Below are 18828 nucleotides of genomic sequence, written 5' to 3'. Positions count from 1 at the left end.
CATGGGCACATTGCCCCATCCCCTATGTGTGGCACACGTTCACAGGGCACACATACCACCCTGGGCACCCAAGCAGCTAGCTACGCCACTGATCTGTTTAAGATACAATAGTGTGAGCTTCTGTAGTTCACATGCAATGAGTGGAGGGGATAATTTTCATGCAGGTAGTGAATGGAAAAGGTAGTTTTTCTGTAGAAGAGGAACTGTGTTGCAGCTGTTTGCTCCCCTTCCTTTAAAGTCTGTTTGCGTTCTAGCAAATAAGGTGATCATTCTTAGCTGTCCTTAGGGACAGAAAAGGAGCAGAAATTGATGAGAGAATCCCAAGAAAATGGCTCCATGGAGAAAAGTTGTGCTATCTAAAGGAATGTCTTCTCCAACTTAAACCTACCTCCCGGGAAGTACCTTCTCCAGGTGCTCCAGCCTAGGGGTGTGGTTACTGGATAGGGGGCCTTTTCGTTGGTGGTATTCAGATTATGGAACTCTCCTCCTTTACCTGTTTAACTAGTGAGGCACCACAGCAAAGTCTGTAGAATTCTCTCAGGCCTTTAGTAACTGTCCCCTTTTTATGGCCTGAGCTGCTATCTTCTTTTTCGTGGAGGTTGTCTGTTAGCTGCTTTTTGTGGTATTTTTTGTTGTGTTATTGTAAGCCTGAGGCTTTTGCAATGAGTGAGCGAGAAATGGGGAAACCGCTTCAGACATCCCCTGGAGCTATTCATTTTCAGTTGTTGTGGATGATGGTCACTGCAATAAGGCACAAATATGGGAGCTTTGCAATGTGACACTGTTTAAAACCATATTAACTATCAGGAGCCTATGTATGCAGAGTGGCATTTCTGATAAAACTCCAATCATAAAAGGTTTTATCTAGTGCTGCACCAGCTGCATTCCATTCTGTCAGTGGGATTTGCTCTTTCTCTCTGTGCACCCAGAATGTGCTCTGGATGGTGCCCCAACACTATTTGCATAAACCCTACCCAAATCTGGAGTGGAGTGGCTAAGATGGTTGGATGGTACCTTGTACACCTCTTTCCGGCAACTCCTGCAGCCAAGCTGGTGCCAAATGCTGGTGTTTTCCATTGGATCACATCAGTGAAGCCAAGAGGGGGCGGGTCTTGTCATCTGGGCTACCCAAGATTTCCATATACACCGCCTAGGCTTTAGCCCCAGAAAGGTGACTTTGGTGCTTCTAATGCAGGGGTTTGCCTTCACCCCTGGAGGCACACTCCATTGTCTCTTGAGGTGGACAGATGTCAACCATAATTGCCTGCATAGAAGTTACACTTCTGATGAAAGATGTGTGGTTTCTCTGCAACAACTGAGTAATTTAAAAATGTTATGCATAAAAAAATAGAGTTCCACCTTCTGGAAAAGCCTATTGCCTGTGTATGGATTGTAAAAATTTATCAACTAAAACATTATGAGGTACGCTAAAGTCCAGCCTCCTTATCTGCATAATCTCTTCAGTGTTGAAGCCATTTTGTTACACCTCCTTCATCAAGATTTTCTGGGGTTGCTGAAAATCATTAAAATACTACAGGCCTCCAATTAAGGCTACCATTAGCCTTTAAATATCTTAGAAATCATCTGTTGCTTTAACAAACACGCTTAGTTTCCTTCCTGCATTGTAACTCTATGACTGAATGAGAAAGCGTATTTCACATTCTTTGTGCAGTGATAAGTACAATCTTCATCATAGTTGTGTTGTGCTGCACCTTCTAGGTGGTGCCAGAACATTTCTGCTGATTTTTCATGGCTATGACACTTGACGAAATATAGTAGAAAGGATGAGTGGAACTGTAGACTGATAATTAGTAGAATTCCACTATTTCAAAATTGGTGAATGAATATGGAGACAGGCAAAGTAAGTAGGAAAGCCTTTAATCATCGCATTAATGTGTTGGTGGAAATGCCAAGAAAGTCAGCATTCATACAGAGCACATTCGCTCACACACAGATACGCAAAAAGGAAAGGCTAGATTAAACTAGGCTGGGTGGTTCCTTTTTAGTGTATCAAAAAAGAGGCAAATAGGGAAATTACTTGGACTTTCAAAAAGCTGTTGACAATTTTTGTCATCAAAGACTCCTGAGTAAGCTTAGCAGTCATGGAATAGGAGGAGGGGTGCTCTTGTGGATGAGGAATTGGAAAAGTAGAAGTGGGAGAGAATAGGAATCACTACATAGTTCGCCAAATGAAGGGATGTATTGTTGTTGTTGTTGTTGTTGTTGTTGTTGTTGTTTATTAGACTTCCATACCACCCTTCATTACAAGATCTCAGGTCAGTTCACAGGATACAATACCAAGGGGTGTTGTTTATTATTTTATTCTTTTATATTCTGCCTTACTTCCATCATGGAACTCAAGTCTGTGTGTACATGGGGTTTCCAGGCAGTTACATGCCCAGGTGCTGAACAGACTCCTAGAATATGTCTGTAGTTCATAGCTTAGTTGATGTAGATAGGAGTATTATTGTGAAATGAAGTGGCAAGGGAATCACTAATGAAAGTTAAGTGTTTGTGTGCCAAGGAAACAAAAGTATTACTCAAATACATAACTTGCATGCATATTTTATCAACAGCTCATCACCAGTTGTATTTCATAACACAAGATCAGTTGGCTTTTGCATGTGAGGAGAGGGAAAGATAAGGTGCTTGAAAAATGTGTCTGCAAGCCAGGGCAAATTTGGAAATGCAGGCTTCCTGTAGAACAGCATCCATTGAGGCCTTCTAGCCCTTGGCTGCCCCTTGTCTTTTTTATTTTTTTTAAATATTGAATTTGTTGTCAAATATTTCCCATTTTTGCTACATTTTTATGTGATTTTTCAGCTGGTTCATCATTATTTTCCCCACTGCCCTCTCCCAGCAGCTGTCTGGTCTCACAAGGCTGAAAAGTAAATCCTTCTCCTCATTGTTTTCTATTTTCAGGACAAGTAGGTGATTTTGCTTCCTAACGCAGAAAAGAAAAGCATTTTTTAAAAATCCATTTAAAACACATTTTTGAACTTTGGTGGACCTCCTGATTCAAAGCTAACACTTCTTTTCTAGCCAACAATATGAGCTCATTCCAGATCTGGAAAAACAAAGAAAAATAAATACAGGGCACTTAACGTTCTTATGTAACATCCGTGGATTTTTGGCACAGACCGTGTGGAAAGCTGCATGGAACTTATTAATACGGCTTGAAAACTGGGTGGACTTCCTTTTCTGTGTTTAACCTTCCCTAGCAGCAGCAGTGAAAGCTATATAACTAAAACAGTTCAGTGTGGTAATAAAGAGTTATCTTGCCAGAGTATTTCCTCCTCTTGTTTGAGCTCTTCAAAAGAGTTTCCTTTGGCTAGGATTCACTGTTTGCTTGGTGGTACAAAACTGGAGGGAACTTTTGCCACTGTTTAGCTATAATGAGGATCTATGGTGGCTGATCTAGATATGTATGGGTGCCACATATATCCTCACCCTGCCAAGCTACTCATAAGGACATGAGAACAGTACTGCTGGAACAGACTAAAAGCCTATCAGGTCCAGCATCCTGTTTTCCCACAGTGCTTTGCTTGTTCTCTAATCAGAACAGTGGTTATCAAGCAGTCTTTTTTGCATAGTTGTCAGGTGCAAAAAGGAACTCTTCCTCCATGCTTAAGCTAATTGTAAATATCAGATACCTGGTCTTTGGTTACTGCCATATTACCAGTGTTTTTCAGGAGAGTTTCAAGCACATCCTGGAAATTTCAGTTTGTACAGTTTAAGTGGTTTAAAGTGCCTCTGTCTCTAGCACAACAAATCCACTTTAGAATAATAATAATGAACAAACAGGTGTTTTGTGGTTCAGAAAGCATTGAAGAAATGCATTGAAAAGTGTGGTGTGAACAAATGATTAACAAGACATCTAAATGCAGCAGAAGAAATCAAGATGAGAGCTCATTGTCGTATAACAAACAAATCAGAAGAAATTATCAGTGAAGACCACACATAGTCTAACCCAGGCTACCTCAACCTCAGCCCTCCAGATGTTTTGAGACTACAGTTCCCATCATCCCTGACCGCTGGTCCTGCTAGCTAGCGATCATGGGAGTTGTAGGCCAAAAACATCTGGAGGGCCAAGGTTGAGGAAGCCTGGTCTAACCTCTGCAAAAGCTTTATGCAAGCAAATGTGGATGAATGCTCCAAAACATTATTTGGAGGAGCCTATCAATTCTCCTCCCTTTCCCCACCATTATAGCAGCTTGAAATCTTTCATTTGTGAATTAACATCAACATGAGCCAGGCACTGCTGGCCATCTTTTGCCAAAGCTTTCCATTACCTTGTGGGAATGCTGCATGGGCAGAGGGACTTGGCTTGGCTGGGAGACCTTTGACAGACAGTGCAGCTGGGGTCGCAATCCAGTTTTAGCCTTTCCCTTTGCTCATGGAGCCATCTCTTCTCTGTTTACAACAGTAAAAAGGTCCGCTGGCAACTGTGTTAATTGCTCACATGGAAAAATAACAGTGTGTGTATTTTTAGCTGCATTTTTCTCCTATATTTCAACTGAAAACTAGGAGAAGGGTTGTGGTTGCTCATCTCTTCATAGAAATCAAGTTGTGAACCTCTCTCTCAGATACTGGAGATCAACTCCAATTGACCCAAGGGTCTTTTCGCAGAAGTCTCTTTTCAGGTCAGAACAGCTTGACCAGCCTATAAGACTGAAAAAGTACAAAACTTAATTTCTTCTGTGAGGTAGCTTACCTCAGTTGTCCTGCAGCTTACAGCTGTGAACCAGATAAAGGTAAGACTACTGATGTTCTCCATTAAAGTTGGTAGGACCATTATTGAGGGGGAAGGGCAGCAACAGTACTAACAAATATTATCTTACAGTTGCGTTCTGTGTGGGTGACTGTGTGTCAGATACAATATATTAGTAATGTGCTTATATCAATTTTGCTGGTTTTGGGGTCTTTCTAATACAGTGGTACCTCGGGATGCGAACGGGATCCGTTCTGGAGCCCCGTTCACATCCTGAATGGAACATAAGATGCATTTTGTCGCTTTTTGCCGCTTCCACACATGCGCATGATGTCATTTTGAGCATCTGCGCATGCGCTCCTCAGCAACCCGGAAGTAATGGAGCGCATTACTTCCGGGTTGCTGCAGAGCGCAACCCGAAAGCTCTCAACCTGAAGCACATTCAACCCGAGGTATGACTGTAATAGTTTACTTGTGAGACCACAGAGTACATGCAAAGAATACTGCTGGATTATTTTGAAATGCTGCGGTTAGGATTGTCTGACTCTTTGCACAGATGTCTTGTTAGAATGACACTTCTTTTGTGCTTGGATGACTTGGCTACATTCAAAGCTGTTGTCATGTGATAGCAGCCAAAAGCAGCTGTCTTTGTATTGATGGCTGAAACCTTAAAGTGAACTTTCTTTAGAAGTGGGCTGTGATTGTGGTGTTAACTCCTTGTATACTTAGGAGTTGTTACGTGTGTGTGGAGAGGGGGGCAGCTTCTAAAAGCTTCCTGAATTGTAATGATGTTTTACTATAGTATTACTTTAAGTGTAGAATATCATATATATATATATATATATATATATATATATATATATATATATATATAACAAATAGCTGGTTCAACCACCTCCATTACCACCAAGCTGGATTGAGACAGTGAAGTGGGTGGACGGGGGCTTTGCTCCCTGCTGTGGTCCTCACCCCTGCACCTACAATTTTAAGGGGGCACTCCCAGTATCCTTTACAGCAGACAATCTGCTCTTTATCAGGTAGCTCTGGCACCTGTCACCTAACATAGGAATCAGTTAAATTGAGCTAAGTGGGTCTTCCAGGTCTCATCTTTCACATCTGTCAAGCAAAAGCAACAGGACTGAAACCTCTGTCAGAACTGTAGTGCGTGTGTGTGTGTGTGTAACATTTTCTGAAAGCTCACATACAAACACAGATGGTGTATCCAAAACAGATCATGAATCACTGTTGCTCATCTTTGCCCCCACCTCCCCAAGGCTTTTTCACCACCCCATAATTTTAATGTGTGTGCGTATGCTAATATAGTATCCACACCTGTTTGGGGGAACTGTGGGGGAAGCTAAGTTGCTAGATGGGTATTGGTTACTATTTTATTTAGGAATTTGTTACAATCTTACAGCATTTGCCTACACACAACTTAAATTAGCAAGGAGTTAATTACCTGTGATGTGATGGAAACAACTATGAAAACCCTTCTTAAATTAAACTAATTGTAAACAGTTTTTTTTTTCTAACTTCTGTGTACTCCCAAGTTTTTATTTCAATTTATTGATCATAAGGCCCCCACCTTTTACTCTTGTCAAATTCCAGTAGGAATAGGCTTAAGGCAGGTGTGGAGAACCTTTGACGCTTCAGATGCTGCTGAACTACAGCTCCCATCAGCTCCAGTAAGCATGGCCAATGGCCAGGGATGATAGGTATTGTAGTTCAGAAACTCCAGGAATGCCAAAGGTTCCCAACACCTGACTTTAGGCTACATTGCTTAGCAGAATTATATATGTGTGCTATGGGCAAAGAAGGAAGCACATTTTGTACTTATCTCACATCTCAAGGTAACATGCAATCAATGTGTGTTCCTCCTCTTGCTGCTGCTTTTACTAACGTAAAACAATCCTGTTCCCCCACCCTTTTCCTTTATTCTTCTTCAGTAAGTACATCCTTACATTGTTAGCTACATCACACAGTCCCTGTAGCTGTTACTTGGTTAGACTGGCATGTTTGCACGTATCTGACTCTTGCTTTTGTTTTCTCAGTAGTATTCCTGTTTGCTGGCACATCCTAGCCATTTTATTCTACGGAATGGAGAAGGCACATACAGACATACTTGTGCTTTGTGATATGGCCGCAGGAGCCAGCTTTTGTATTAACTGCTGAAACAAAAGACCGATTCATATGCTGTGTAAAAGCTGTCAAAACCCTTAAGATTTCACAATGTGAAACAGAGGGTTTACTTTGCTCTGCTTAAAGGGGGTATTTCATCCAAAGCAAATACACCTCTTACTTGGGGGTGCAGGGAATAAGGTTAGTCAGTTGCAAAAGAATCTATCAGAAGATGCATCTGACTCTTGTCCTTTAAGCCCTGACTGGAATGTGCTTTATCAAGTTGAGTGCTGCCCAGCCATATTCTTTCCCAAAGTGCAGTCTGTAGTGCTAATAGTGTGGTACTCAAGTCTATGTGTTGCTTTTGGAGGGGGTAGAAAGGATAGCATTGCTGCAGGGGAGCAGCTGTGCTGCTTTTCACTCTGTGTTTTTTTATATATATATAAATATTTATTAACAGTTTTTGAATACAATACACAACAAAGAAACAATATAACATATATCTTAACGTAGTTTCTTGACATCTTTGGACTCCCTCACGTCTCCCACTCTTGCGTTCCTCACAATAAAATTTTGCCAGCAATTTATCACCTTGTTTCCAATCTTATTTATCTAGTTTTCCCATGTTGTTTCTCTAATTTTAGATATCCTTTATTCAGATCCTAAGAGTTTAGTGTAGTCTAGTAATTATCCAAAAATTTATCTTTTCTTAAATCTAACTTATCTTCATAATTCCATCTAAGTTAATGGTGCCAAATTATTTATGATCTAGCAACCTTCTTAACATTCATACAATTTACAGTATTTTTGTAAATAGATCTTAAATTTCTTCCAGTCTTCTTCAACCATCTCCTCTCCCAGGTCTCGGATTCTGCCGGTCATCTCGGCCAGTTCCATATAGTCTATCAGTTGCATCTGCCATTCTTCCAGAGTGGGTAGATCTTGGGTTTTCCAGTGCTTAGCGACGAGTATCCTTGCTGCCGTTGTTGCATACATGAAAAATGTTTGGTCCTTCTTTAACACTCTCTGGCCGACAATACCCAAGAGGAAGGCCTCTGGTTTCTTAGGGAAGGTATACTTAAATACCTTTTTCAGCTCATTATATATCATTTCCCAGAAAGCCTTCACTCTAGGGCAAGTCCACCAGAGGTGAAAAAACGTTCCTTCGCTTACTTTACATTTCCAGCATTTATTATCGGACAAATGGTATATTTTTGCGAGTTTGACTGGGGTCATGTACCATCTATATATCATTTTCATAACATTTTCTTTCAAAGCATTACATGCAGTGAATTTCAGCCCAGTAGTCCACAACCTTTCCCAGTCCTCAAACATGATATTATACCCAATGTCCTGTGCCCACTTTATCATAGCCGATTTTACCGTTTCATCTTGTGTATTCCATTTTAGCAGCAAGTTATACATTCTTGAAAGTACCTTAGTCTTAGGCTCTAACAATTCCGTTTCTAACTTCGATTTTTCCACCTGGAATCCTAACTTTTTGTCAAATTTAAAAACTTCCTTAATCTGAGCATAGTGTAACCAATCTCGCACGTTATCTTTCATTTTCTCCAAACTCTGCAATTTCCAATTATCTCCATCTTTTTCTAATATTTCACAATATTTCGGCCAATTGGCCTCCATATTGAGTCTTTTTCGGGCCTTAGCTTCCAATGGTGAAAGCCACCTTGGAGTTTTATTTTCCAATAAGTCTTTATATTTTGTCCAGACATTAAACACTGCTTTTCTGACAATATGGTTCTTGAAAACCTTGTTAATCTTAACCTTGTCATACCATAAATATGCATGCCAACCGTAAGCATTGTTAAAACCTTCCAAATCCAATACATCAGTGTCTTCGAGAAGTAGCCAGTCTTTTAGCCAGCAGAAAGCTGCTGATTCATAATACAACCTTAAGTCTGGCAGGGCAAAGCCCCCTCTTTCTTTCGCATCTGTTAATATCTTAAACTTAATTCTGGGCTTTTTGCCCTGCCAAACAAATTTGGAAATATCTCTCTGCCACTTCCGAAAGCACTCTGTTTTGTCCACAATCTGTAGTGTTTGAAGCAAAAACAGCATTTTTGGCAATACATTCATCTTAATAGCAGCAATTCGGCCTAACAAGGAGAGTTTCAATCTTGTCCAACTTTCTAAATCTCTCTTAATTTCTGACCAGCATTTCTCATAATTGTCCTTAAATAAACTCAAATTTTTTGCTGTAATATCTACCCCTAGGTATTTTACTTTTTTAACCACATTTAACTCTGTCTCTCTCTGAAACCGTTCTGACTCTGTAACTGTCAAGTTTTTTCCTAATACCTTAGTTTTCTGCTTGTTTAGTTTAAGTCCCGCCACCTGACCAAACTCTTGAATCAGTTGTAATACTCTTTTCGTACTAGGTTCTGGCTCCTGTAAGGTCAAAACTAGGTCATCTGCAAAAGCTTTAAGTTTGTACTGTTTCACTCCGACCTGAATTCCTTCAACCAACCGGTCCCCCCTGATCATATTCAAGAGCACCTCAAGGACTGAAATAAATAACAGTGGGGAGATAGGGCAACCTTGTCGTGTTGCTGCTTTTCACTCTGAACAACCCTCTTAATTCTTTTTTTTAAAAAAAGAAGGGCTGCCATCAGAACATTGGAGGAAGCTGGAGGAGGTTAAATTCAAAAACCAAAGAAGTCACATGTCAGGTGCTTAGTAGATTTTGCAAGAACATCCCAGAACTGGAGCACTGAGTGCCCCTCAAGCAAGGGGGAGAGCTTAAGAGCTCTTTCTGCACCAGGTAACCCAAAGTGGACCCAGCACAAAACAAGCTTTTTAGTTCTCCATTTTGCTTGGATTTAACTGCGCAATTTCAACCAGCCTGCCTTCAGCCGGGTTTGGTTGAGATTGCACAAGTTAAATGTGCATAAGATGTGATCATACTGCATGTCATCCTGTCCTCACAGTGGCCGAACAGATGCCTGTGGGAAGCTTGGAAGCAGTGCAATAGCTCTCTCCTCGCAACTGCCATTCAGCTGCATACCTCTAACAGCGGATGTAGAATATAGCTGCATAAATGCTTTTGGGGTGCAAATAGGCCTTTATTTTGTCATCTCTACCTAGTATGTTATTTTACTTATCCATGTATCTATTGCAACTTCTTTCTTTAGTGTAATTTTCAGTTCTGCCCTTGAAACATACTGTCAAGAATAATTTTCTTGTTTGTTCCCTTATGTAGATTAAATGTCCAAAAACTGTTGAAGACTTTTAAAAGGTGTGGTGGACTTGCATAGCTTCTAAGTGTCTCCTACTGTAATGTAATGGAGAAGTTATCACAGCCTAGATCAGGCTCTCCCTAGGTTGGCATGTTCCAGAGGATGCTGAGAATGCCCCTTAGGCACTGATGTGGGTGGGAGAGAGTGTTCTTGCATAATTTCTGTTCTGTTAGGATACATAATGAGGCAAAGACCAAAGTGCTTATGAGTCCTATTTTGTTACTGGATTTCTGTAGTTGCTCATCAACACATGCTCCCTACGAGCTTGGCAGGCGAAACAAAAAACATTATGATACAGATGCCTTGTTGAGAGGTGAACAGCGTGAAGTAGATGCATCTAATGCTAAACTGGGAATTACAGTCAAACCTCTTCCTACGTCCGCCTCCGCTCGTGTCCATTTCACCCAATGTCCGCAGCAAACCCGGAAGTAACCGGCGGGTTTGCCACTGTTTGCACATGCACAGAAGCGGGCAATCGCTGCCTGCGCACAACGGCGCCTCTCCCAGCGACCCATTTCGACTTCTGGACCTCCAGAACAGATTGTGGTCGTAAGTAGAGGTTCCACTGTATATATTTACAATGGAGGTCACTGAATAGATAAGAGCCCAGAACATAAAGCTAGGTGCACTTTTAAAAATGTTGCTACCCAGACTGTACGCCACCCCCAATCTCTACCAAGCAGTAGCAAGATCCCAGGGGGTCCAGGTGCTCACCCAGATTTGTGTTTCCATTGGGAAATCAGGGCAAAGTGGAGACTAGTGTCTTTAAGAAATATGGTTTATTGTACACATATTTGCACCTGGTCTACTTTGGAGAGAGTTTGGAGCATTACATGTTAATAGGGGCTTGTTTTCCACAGCAGTGCAACGTTAGAGTCCAAGGCATCCTGCATACCCTCTCTATGCATCTGTCCCAGCCTGCACAAGATGGTTCTGCCCTTCACAGCAGCTTATGGAGTTCTGCCCACTTCCTTTCTTCTTCCTATGTACTCCTGCTCCAAGCAGCAGCTCCCCATCTGTCTGCTTGCCCACCTTATCCAGACCTGATTTTAAAAGGACAGTATTTTTCTAACGTGACATCACATCCTCCCCATCACCTTGGCAACTTCCTGTCCTCACCAGCAGAGCTTCCTACCTGGTTGATCGTTTCCATCAACCAGGTTATTGTGCTTCTGTCCCAGCTGTCCCAGTTTAGTTAATGGCTTGTTTCAAGCAACTTTTTTCATTCTTCAGGACTTCTATCTCAGGTGAGGCTCTGGCCTGGCATCTTCCCTTTAGTACTCCAAATATTATCTAAATTCTATCATTTATTCATTTCTACAATTCACTAACTCTAGCAGTTATAAACTTTGCTTTGTGTCCACAATTATAGCTCAAGCAGTTCCTTTGAATATTCATGGTAAGGGAGAGCAAGCAGGGTTTCTGGTGGTGGCATGATTACATAGGGAATAGTCTAGTGATATCAGAGTTCAAATATGTAGAGGGTGGGAGGGGGTTGGCTCCAAATGACTCCAGTTGTTGGAACAGTGCCGGTCTTGCATTGCTAGTGTAGTTTTCTGGAATGTGTGTACTCTACAAGTTGCTTTCCTCTGAAGTATAGGATATTAGAGTTCAGGGGCAGTTATCTTAAAAAAAAGAGGGGGAGATTAAAGGAAGAAAATACATGAAAGGAAGAATAATAAGAATAAGAAGGGACATACCTGTGGCATTTTGGAAGAGAAGAGGGACCCAGTTTTCTGAAACATTAGTGATCCAATATTATTTTAAAATGTGTACCCTGGCAAACATGGCTCCTTGATGCAACCAGTGCACAATTATTACACCCACCTGACTTCTCTGAATGTTGAAAAGTTTACAGACTGCAACAGAGTTAGTGTCCTTTTGGAAGGAGGTCACTGGAGGCTTATAGCAATTGGCACTATCTGAGTTGATTTACTAAATATTCAGGTTGGACTACAGTTGGGGAATCTGTGGCCCTCCAGCCCCCAGCTAGCATGACCAATGGTCAGGTACAATAGGAGTTGTAGTCCAAGAATATATGGAGGGCTACTGGTTCCCCATTGCCAAAGTCTACTGTCCCACATATTATCCCCATAAAGTGATGGGCCCCCAAATGTTTACAGAACACAAAGCTCAGTTCTCCATTTGCATTTTGTCCGCAAGCACATATACTGCCACTTGAAAAGGAGAAAAAGCAGGTTTTAGTTTCAAGAAGAACCCAGCTGCCAACTCTGAACAATTGTGTCTGAAGTGGCTGGGTAGGGATTTCTAGGGCTTACGCATGTCCATCAGTTAACGGCTGCATCAGTATTGGGATTTTTTACAGTCTGCACCTGCACTGAGGGTGTTTTTAAAGATGTTTTTAATTGCCCTTTTATTGTTTTATTGCTTGTTTGCCGCCTTGGGATCCTTTGGGACAGGCATCTCCAAACCTGACCCTCAAGCTATTTTGGAACTACTATTCCCACCATCCTTTACCACTGGTCTTGTTAGCTAGGGATGGTGGGAGTTGTAGTCCAAAACATCTGGAGGGCCAAGTTTGGCCCTGCCTGCTTTGGGAGAAGGGTCGGGATAAAAGCATAAAAACATGATAGATAAAAAATAAAATTGCATTTTAATTCTACCTAGCCCTTAGTCTGATCTTCTTTTTAAATTGGACATGAAGCAAGCTAGGCAACCCAGCTTTGTCCCTTGGAGAAGACAGAGTAAGCCAAAATCTGGCTTGGGAAAAGGAATGCATATTCTTCCTCAAAAAATAGTCTGGAGGTGGAGTCCAGGCTTGATTGTGTCAGCTGTAACATATCTGGCAGTTAGGATTGTCCCCATCTGCCCTACATAGGACCTAAGAGATTATTTTATAATCTTTAAATAGTTTGGGAATTTTGTTTAAAGTGAGCTGCTTTGAGATGACTTGCAGGATAATTCATAACCAAATAAGGGTATATTTGTCCCCAAGATTGCTTCCATTTCGCAGATACTCCATGTAGTGTGGAGAATCCCTAAACTAGACTGCATTTCGAGATCCCAGGTGTATATGATTACATCTGTATTACTGTACTTCAGTTTAGCAAATAACTAGAATTGGCAGTTTAAAAGCTAAGTTGAAATTAGTCCCACCTTGTCACTAAACCGTACAGAATCTAAAATACTAAGCAGTTGAGAAAAAGTTTTGGAGACGCCAGTCATTTATACGAAACAATTATACAAACAAAAAGCTACAATGTTAACATATTTTGTCTTCTGTTTCAAGTCAGCTTAGCAAATATCTGAGAAATGAGCAAACTCATAATTATTAAGTTCTCTTAACTAATAATTATAACCTTTCAGTTTTCCCTATGTTCCTCTGCCTTTTCTTAGCAAGATCTAGAGGTGTGTTTTAAATTCTACTCTAGGAAATTACAATTTAGCTAATACCTTATCGCTCTCCTTTTCTGTGACTTGCTAATCACTTTGACATAGCTGGTCCTTTTAAAGACTATTCTGGTGTGCATAACTTCAGGTAGCATTGTGCTATATGAATCATGGGGCTTGGAAAGCAAAGCAAGTAAAGGGAAAACTTGAAGCAAGTCTAATCTGGTTGCTGAATGGATCAGATAAATACAGGGCTGTTGTTTGTTGAGGCTTTGCCATCTGTGCTGTGAGCAAACACTTGAAAAACTTGCACCTTGTAGCATCTGTGTGGGTAGGTGCATCGCCAGTCCTATTTAGGTAGGTAGGAATCTCTCTACGGGACAGTTTATATATTTAACAAACCCCACTTTACCTTAAATATAATCTAAAAGAGAATAAACATTTGGTATAAATATACAGTGTGTGCTTAAATCACACTTGTGCTCTTCCTCAAATCTGAAGGGAGCTAGGCAACATGCTGTTCACCAAATACTATAGACTACAACTCCCATCAGCCCCAGTCAGCATGGGAAGTGGGCTGGGATGATGGGAACTGTAGTTCACAACCTCTGGAGGGCACCATGTTAGCTACCCTTGGGACAACTACCGTCATTTTAAAATAGACTTAAATGCATAGCATTAAAAATGCTTCATAAAAGCGAGTGACATCCAGCACAACAGTTCTGCACCCCTCAGCCCAATTTTATAGGAATTCCGCTGGTAAGAGATCATCTGAATTAGGGCTGCCATACATCTGGATCTTCCCAGAAATTACTGTGATTTCAAAGGTGGAATTGATTTCCGGGGGGAATTTCCGAAAGGTGATGCTTTGTCCTTGATTTTAGGCAAGTCAAGTCAACAGTTTCAGTGGTTTCTCCCTAAAAAACAACAACAACTCAACGACTTTCTGGAACTTTTTTAAATATGACAACCCTATCTGAATATATGTTTTTGGATTCTAGTTGTGAACATCCCCCACCCATTCACAACTCCTCTTACAGCAATGAATGATAGGAAATCCTTGAAATTCATCCTGACAGTTGAGCAATCCTAAATGCTGATGTTTGCTACTGATGAAACCACAAACTATTTTTGTCTAGACAAAATCCATATAAAAAAAATAAAAAAATATTATTAATCCCAGCTAGCCAGTTAAATTAGGACACCTGATTACAACACAGTGGGAACTTGAATGCTAGTAATCTTTGTGTTTCTTTCCCCACACCTTAACACTGTGCTTAGGCATCTTCCTTTTAAAAATGAGAGAGCCTTGGACCTGTACAGAGATACCATATATGCTCTTAAGAGATCACACTCTTTGAACTATTGAGTGCCTGTGAACATTTTGTTGATTTATTTATCCCACAATTTATTTATAAGCTTCCTTTGAAACTAGTGCACTCAAAGCAGGTTACAAAGTAAACTAAAATTAAAACAACCTCCACAGTGTGATCTTGCAAATTGCAGTATGATCATACAAATAAAACAAATGGCATAACAGCAGTAATTTAAAATGTAATAATAATAATAATAATAGGCACTAATTAAGTGCATAAGAAGTGTCTTGTGGGATCAGACCAAAGGCCTACCAGGCTCAGCAACCTTTTCTCACAGTAGCCAACCAGATGCCTTTAGGAAACCCATCAGGAAGACCTGAGTGCAATCTTTTCCTGGCAACTGGTATTTGGAGGGGTAGAACATAACCAAAATGGCTAGTACCCACCCATAGCCTTATTGTCCATGCATTTCTCTAATTCTTTTTATAAAACCACCCAAATTTTGTGTTGTTATTTATTCCTGTATCTGCCTATGAAAAGGTTGTCATGTTTGAGCATGTTAAGGCAGCACTGGGAAAACACATTACTTCTCATTCCCAGCCATTTTGTAATTGGGAACCAGCAGATTGTCTGATTCTTCCTGTCCCCACCCTTGACCCCAAGATGTTGCAATCCCTTCCTGAATGTGCAGTCTTGTTTGCAGAGTGTTTTATGTAAATGCATCTAAATGAAGTGTGAATAGGATATGCATATCTATCCCACAGGTACAATTGCTTAGGATCTGGCCTTTCTGACTCTTTGAAGTTCACATTCAGTGGCAAATGTGAGATTATTATAGATAATATGTGAAAGCTATGAGGGTTTTACTTGGTGAGCCAGATAAGAAATTCACACATTTTTCTAAAGACATATTTTTAATAGAAAAAGGGTGACCTGTAGGTGGATTTTTGTGATTAGAGTGAAGCATAGGATATTCATAGGAACAGATAATGGTTCTCTCTCTCTCTCTCTCTCTCTCTCTCTCTCTCTCTCTCTCTCACACACACACACACACACACACACACACACCTCAATTTTCCACATGTAGCTCCTGGCAAAACATAGGTGCAAAATAACACACTAACCTTACATAATGTAGAATAAGATACTTGATCATATCCCAGAATTGTGTCTGTATTTTTGTAAGTCAGCTCAGTGATGCAGGAAGTTGAAGTTTTTCAAACACAGCTGAGATCATATGGAAGCTAATTGCATTATGCAAAACAGCCTTTGACAATTAATTTTCAGTGGGTGTAAATAGAATCATTTGGAGAACTGCCAAACAGCTAGTGCATGCAAGCCCTTAACGGCAGGCTGAAATAAGTGAAATTTAATTTGTAAGTAAATTCCATTATGCTTAAGTGGCTAAACAACTGTCTAAAAAGCTATACACCATTATGCAGTTTGTTTGCATACAAACTGGTATTTACAGGCAATAATGGCAATATCTCACTTAAAAAAGGGTTGTATGACGGAAGATTTGGTATAACATTGGCTTGTGTTCTCATAGGGACGGCTTGCATGCTGGGTGGATTTATGTTTTGAACATTATGTTGAACTACCCACAGAGTATCTTTTGCAACTTTAGATAAGCAGTGATTCTTTGAAGATGTGGGTGTTGTGGTATAAATACCCACAAGTTTACATGCCCGCCCACACACATTTTTTTATTTCTGTTTTTAATTTTCCTTTCATGTGTCATTTCATGCCCATCTTACTACTTGGGTGGAAGACTAACTAAACAATCCGCTATGTTTGTGCAGAAGTAAGTTGCACTGATTTCAATGAAACTTAGTCCAATGCAAGTGAATATTGTACCGTAGCCTTACTTTTAAATGTGGAATCTTAAAAGTGCTTCCTCTTGACTAGAGTCATCCAGAGCTTTAGCTATGACGTTAAGATACCTCACCATTTCTGTGGAGTGTGTGTGTGTGTGTGTGTGTGTGTGTGTGTGTGTAAACTGCATTTAATTTCCTCTGCCCTCCCTACTTAAGAAGAGTACATCTAGAATGTATGTAAAATAAGCACAGAGATAAGATGCGCAATTTGTCTCTGCTTATATCTAAATGAACAGAATTTAACTACTTGATGAATTCAGCAGTTTTACATTGGAGCCTTCCTTTGAAATTCCTTTGTTCATGCAGCAGAGTGTTAAGACTGAAAACTTCTACTGATTTTTGAATACTCCCATTTCTGATGTCATTTATGCCTATGGATTCTTTTCCATAAGGACTGGCCTTTTTTTACTTATTATGTAGAATGCAGAAGGAGATTTCTAACACATGACATATATCACATTGGAAGATAAGCAGGTGATGTTGTTGCTCTCATTATGATGTCTCATTATGATGTCCTGTTGCCTGACTTGACATATGGATTTGTTGCAGGTACTGTTTCCTCTGTATGTGTTTGTTTTGTGGTCTTTTATTGCTGGTAAGTAGCTATTTTGGGTTAGTGGGCTGTAAGTGACCTATCACCCACAGCTTGTGAAAAGGAAGTGTCATTGTCCAGGTTAGACTGTAGGTCCTTAATGGTATGTTTGGCTAGTTTTAGCTGGGACCTATAGATGACAGGTGGTCATTTTTTCTTCTGTACTAGACTGTTCCTAAGTACCAATGTTTCTTTGTTAATCTGTTAGTTTTTACTTAATTAGAAGGTTTTGTAGCCTTAAGCTACATACATTTAAAGCACATGGCTCCCCCTCCCCAAAGCCTGGGAATTGTAGTTTGTTGCAGGTGTTATAACTTGTACATCTGTGAGGGGTTCACAGGATTCTTTGGGGAAAGTCATGTGTTTTAAATGTTTTATATGCAGCCTTAAGAAATGTACCTTCTGCCTCTGATGAATTGGACTCTGGGCCACAAAATATTAGTCCATAATCAACATGCTAGCCTTTAAGGTGCCATAAGACTCTTGTTGTTCTTGTGAATTCAGTTTCTTAACTGAAGCATAGGATAAATAAATGCTTGACCTGACAAACTGGTTTTAGGAAGCTTATTGAGTGAAAGGCTCTCTTGAGTAATAAAAAGAGCTCTGGAACTGTGGTGACCCAATACTTGATAAATTCCTAATCTAAATTCAATTCGTGTGCCAATAAGGAAACAAATTTCCAAACTTACATATGCCATTTTATGCAATTTTACTCAAGCTGCTAACTAGGGATATCTCTGCAATAGCTAAAAGACAGGCCATGGAATCTTACTCTTTAGAGGTTTTCAGAAAAGAACAGGGAAAGAACTTCCTCCCAACTGGCTACTGAAGGTCATAGGCAGAAGTCTTTCCAAGGCACAACAGCCCTGTTACCTGGAGGCAACAAGGTGAGAGGATGGGCTATGTGATTAAATCAGTGCTAAGAGTGTCCCTGTCCTCAGGCTCACAATCTAAAAATACACAATACACAGGAAGGAGGTATACGTATTATTATGGGTATGGTTGCAGGGAGCTGACATTGCTAGTGGCTCAGTTCACACCCAGTGGCTACCTTGCTGTTGCAAATTTCTGTGCCAAAAGCTTTGCTTCTGGTTGCACAGCACCTTTTCTCTATTCAAGAATGGCCTTGGTTGCTTTACATAAGCCTGAGTTTCCCTTTGTTGTGGAAAGCTACTCCCATCCTCCCTGAGCTGGCTGAGGTGGTTGAGAGTTCTGTATCCCTGCTGCCCATCCTGTCTGGCTGCCCTGACCTCCCTCCCTGTGTTAGTGGCTGGGTCCCCCACCAAACTCAAAAATAGAACAGGGCAGTCAGCTATTCATTGACAAGGGGAAGAGGTTTCTGGTTGGCCACCCTGAGACTGCTGGACTAGGTGGGTCATGGGCCTCATCCAGCAAGCTGTTGTGGAAGCTTCTTATTGCCCAAAGATGGAACAGAAAGGGGGCATCCTTATGTCTTCTCACACCCACCCTGTATTTTCATGCAGAAAATTAAATCCTTGTGTTCCTCACACACCTCGAGGCACTGATATAGATAAGCTCCTCAGGCCCTCCTGGCACGTCGCTGTCAGTCACGTCCACCACAGCGACCGTGCCTACTTATTGTCCG

General features: G+C 40.8%; 1 protein-coding gene across 3 annotated transcripts in view; it reads left to right on the top strand.

The window, feature by feature from the left end:
- Positions 1 to 18828, top strand: part of LOC310834720 (rho GTPase-activating protein 7-like) — a 100497-nt gene that overhangs the window by 54057 nt on the left and 27612 nt on the right. The gene's annotated exons all lie outside the window — the stretch shown is intronic.

Source organism: Podarcis gaigeae, assembly GCF_964106915.1.
Source record: "Podarcis gaigeae genome assembly, chromosome: 2".
Taxonomy (NCBI): Eukaryota; Metazoa; Chordata; class Lepidosauria; order Squamata; family Lacertidae; genus Podarcis; species Podarcis gaigeae.
The sequence above is the reverse complement of the archived record's forward strand: the minus strand, read 5'-3'. Positions and strand labels throughout refer to the sequence as shown.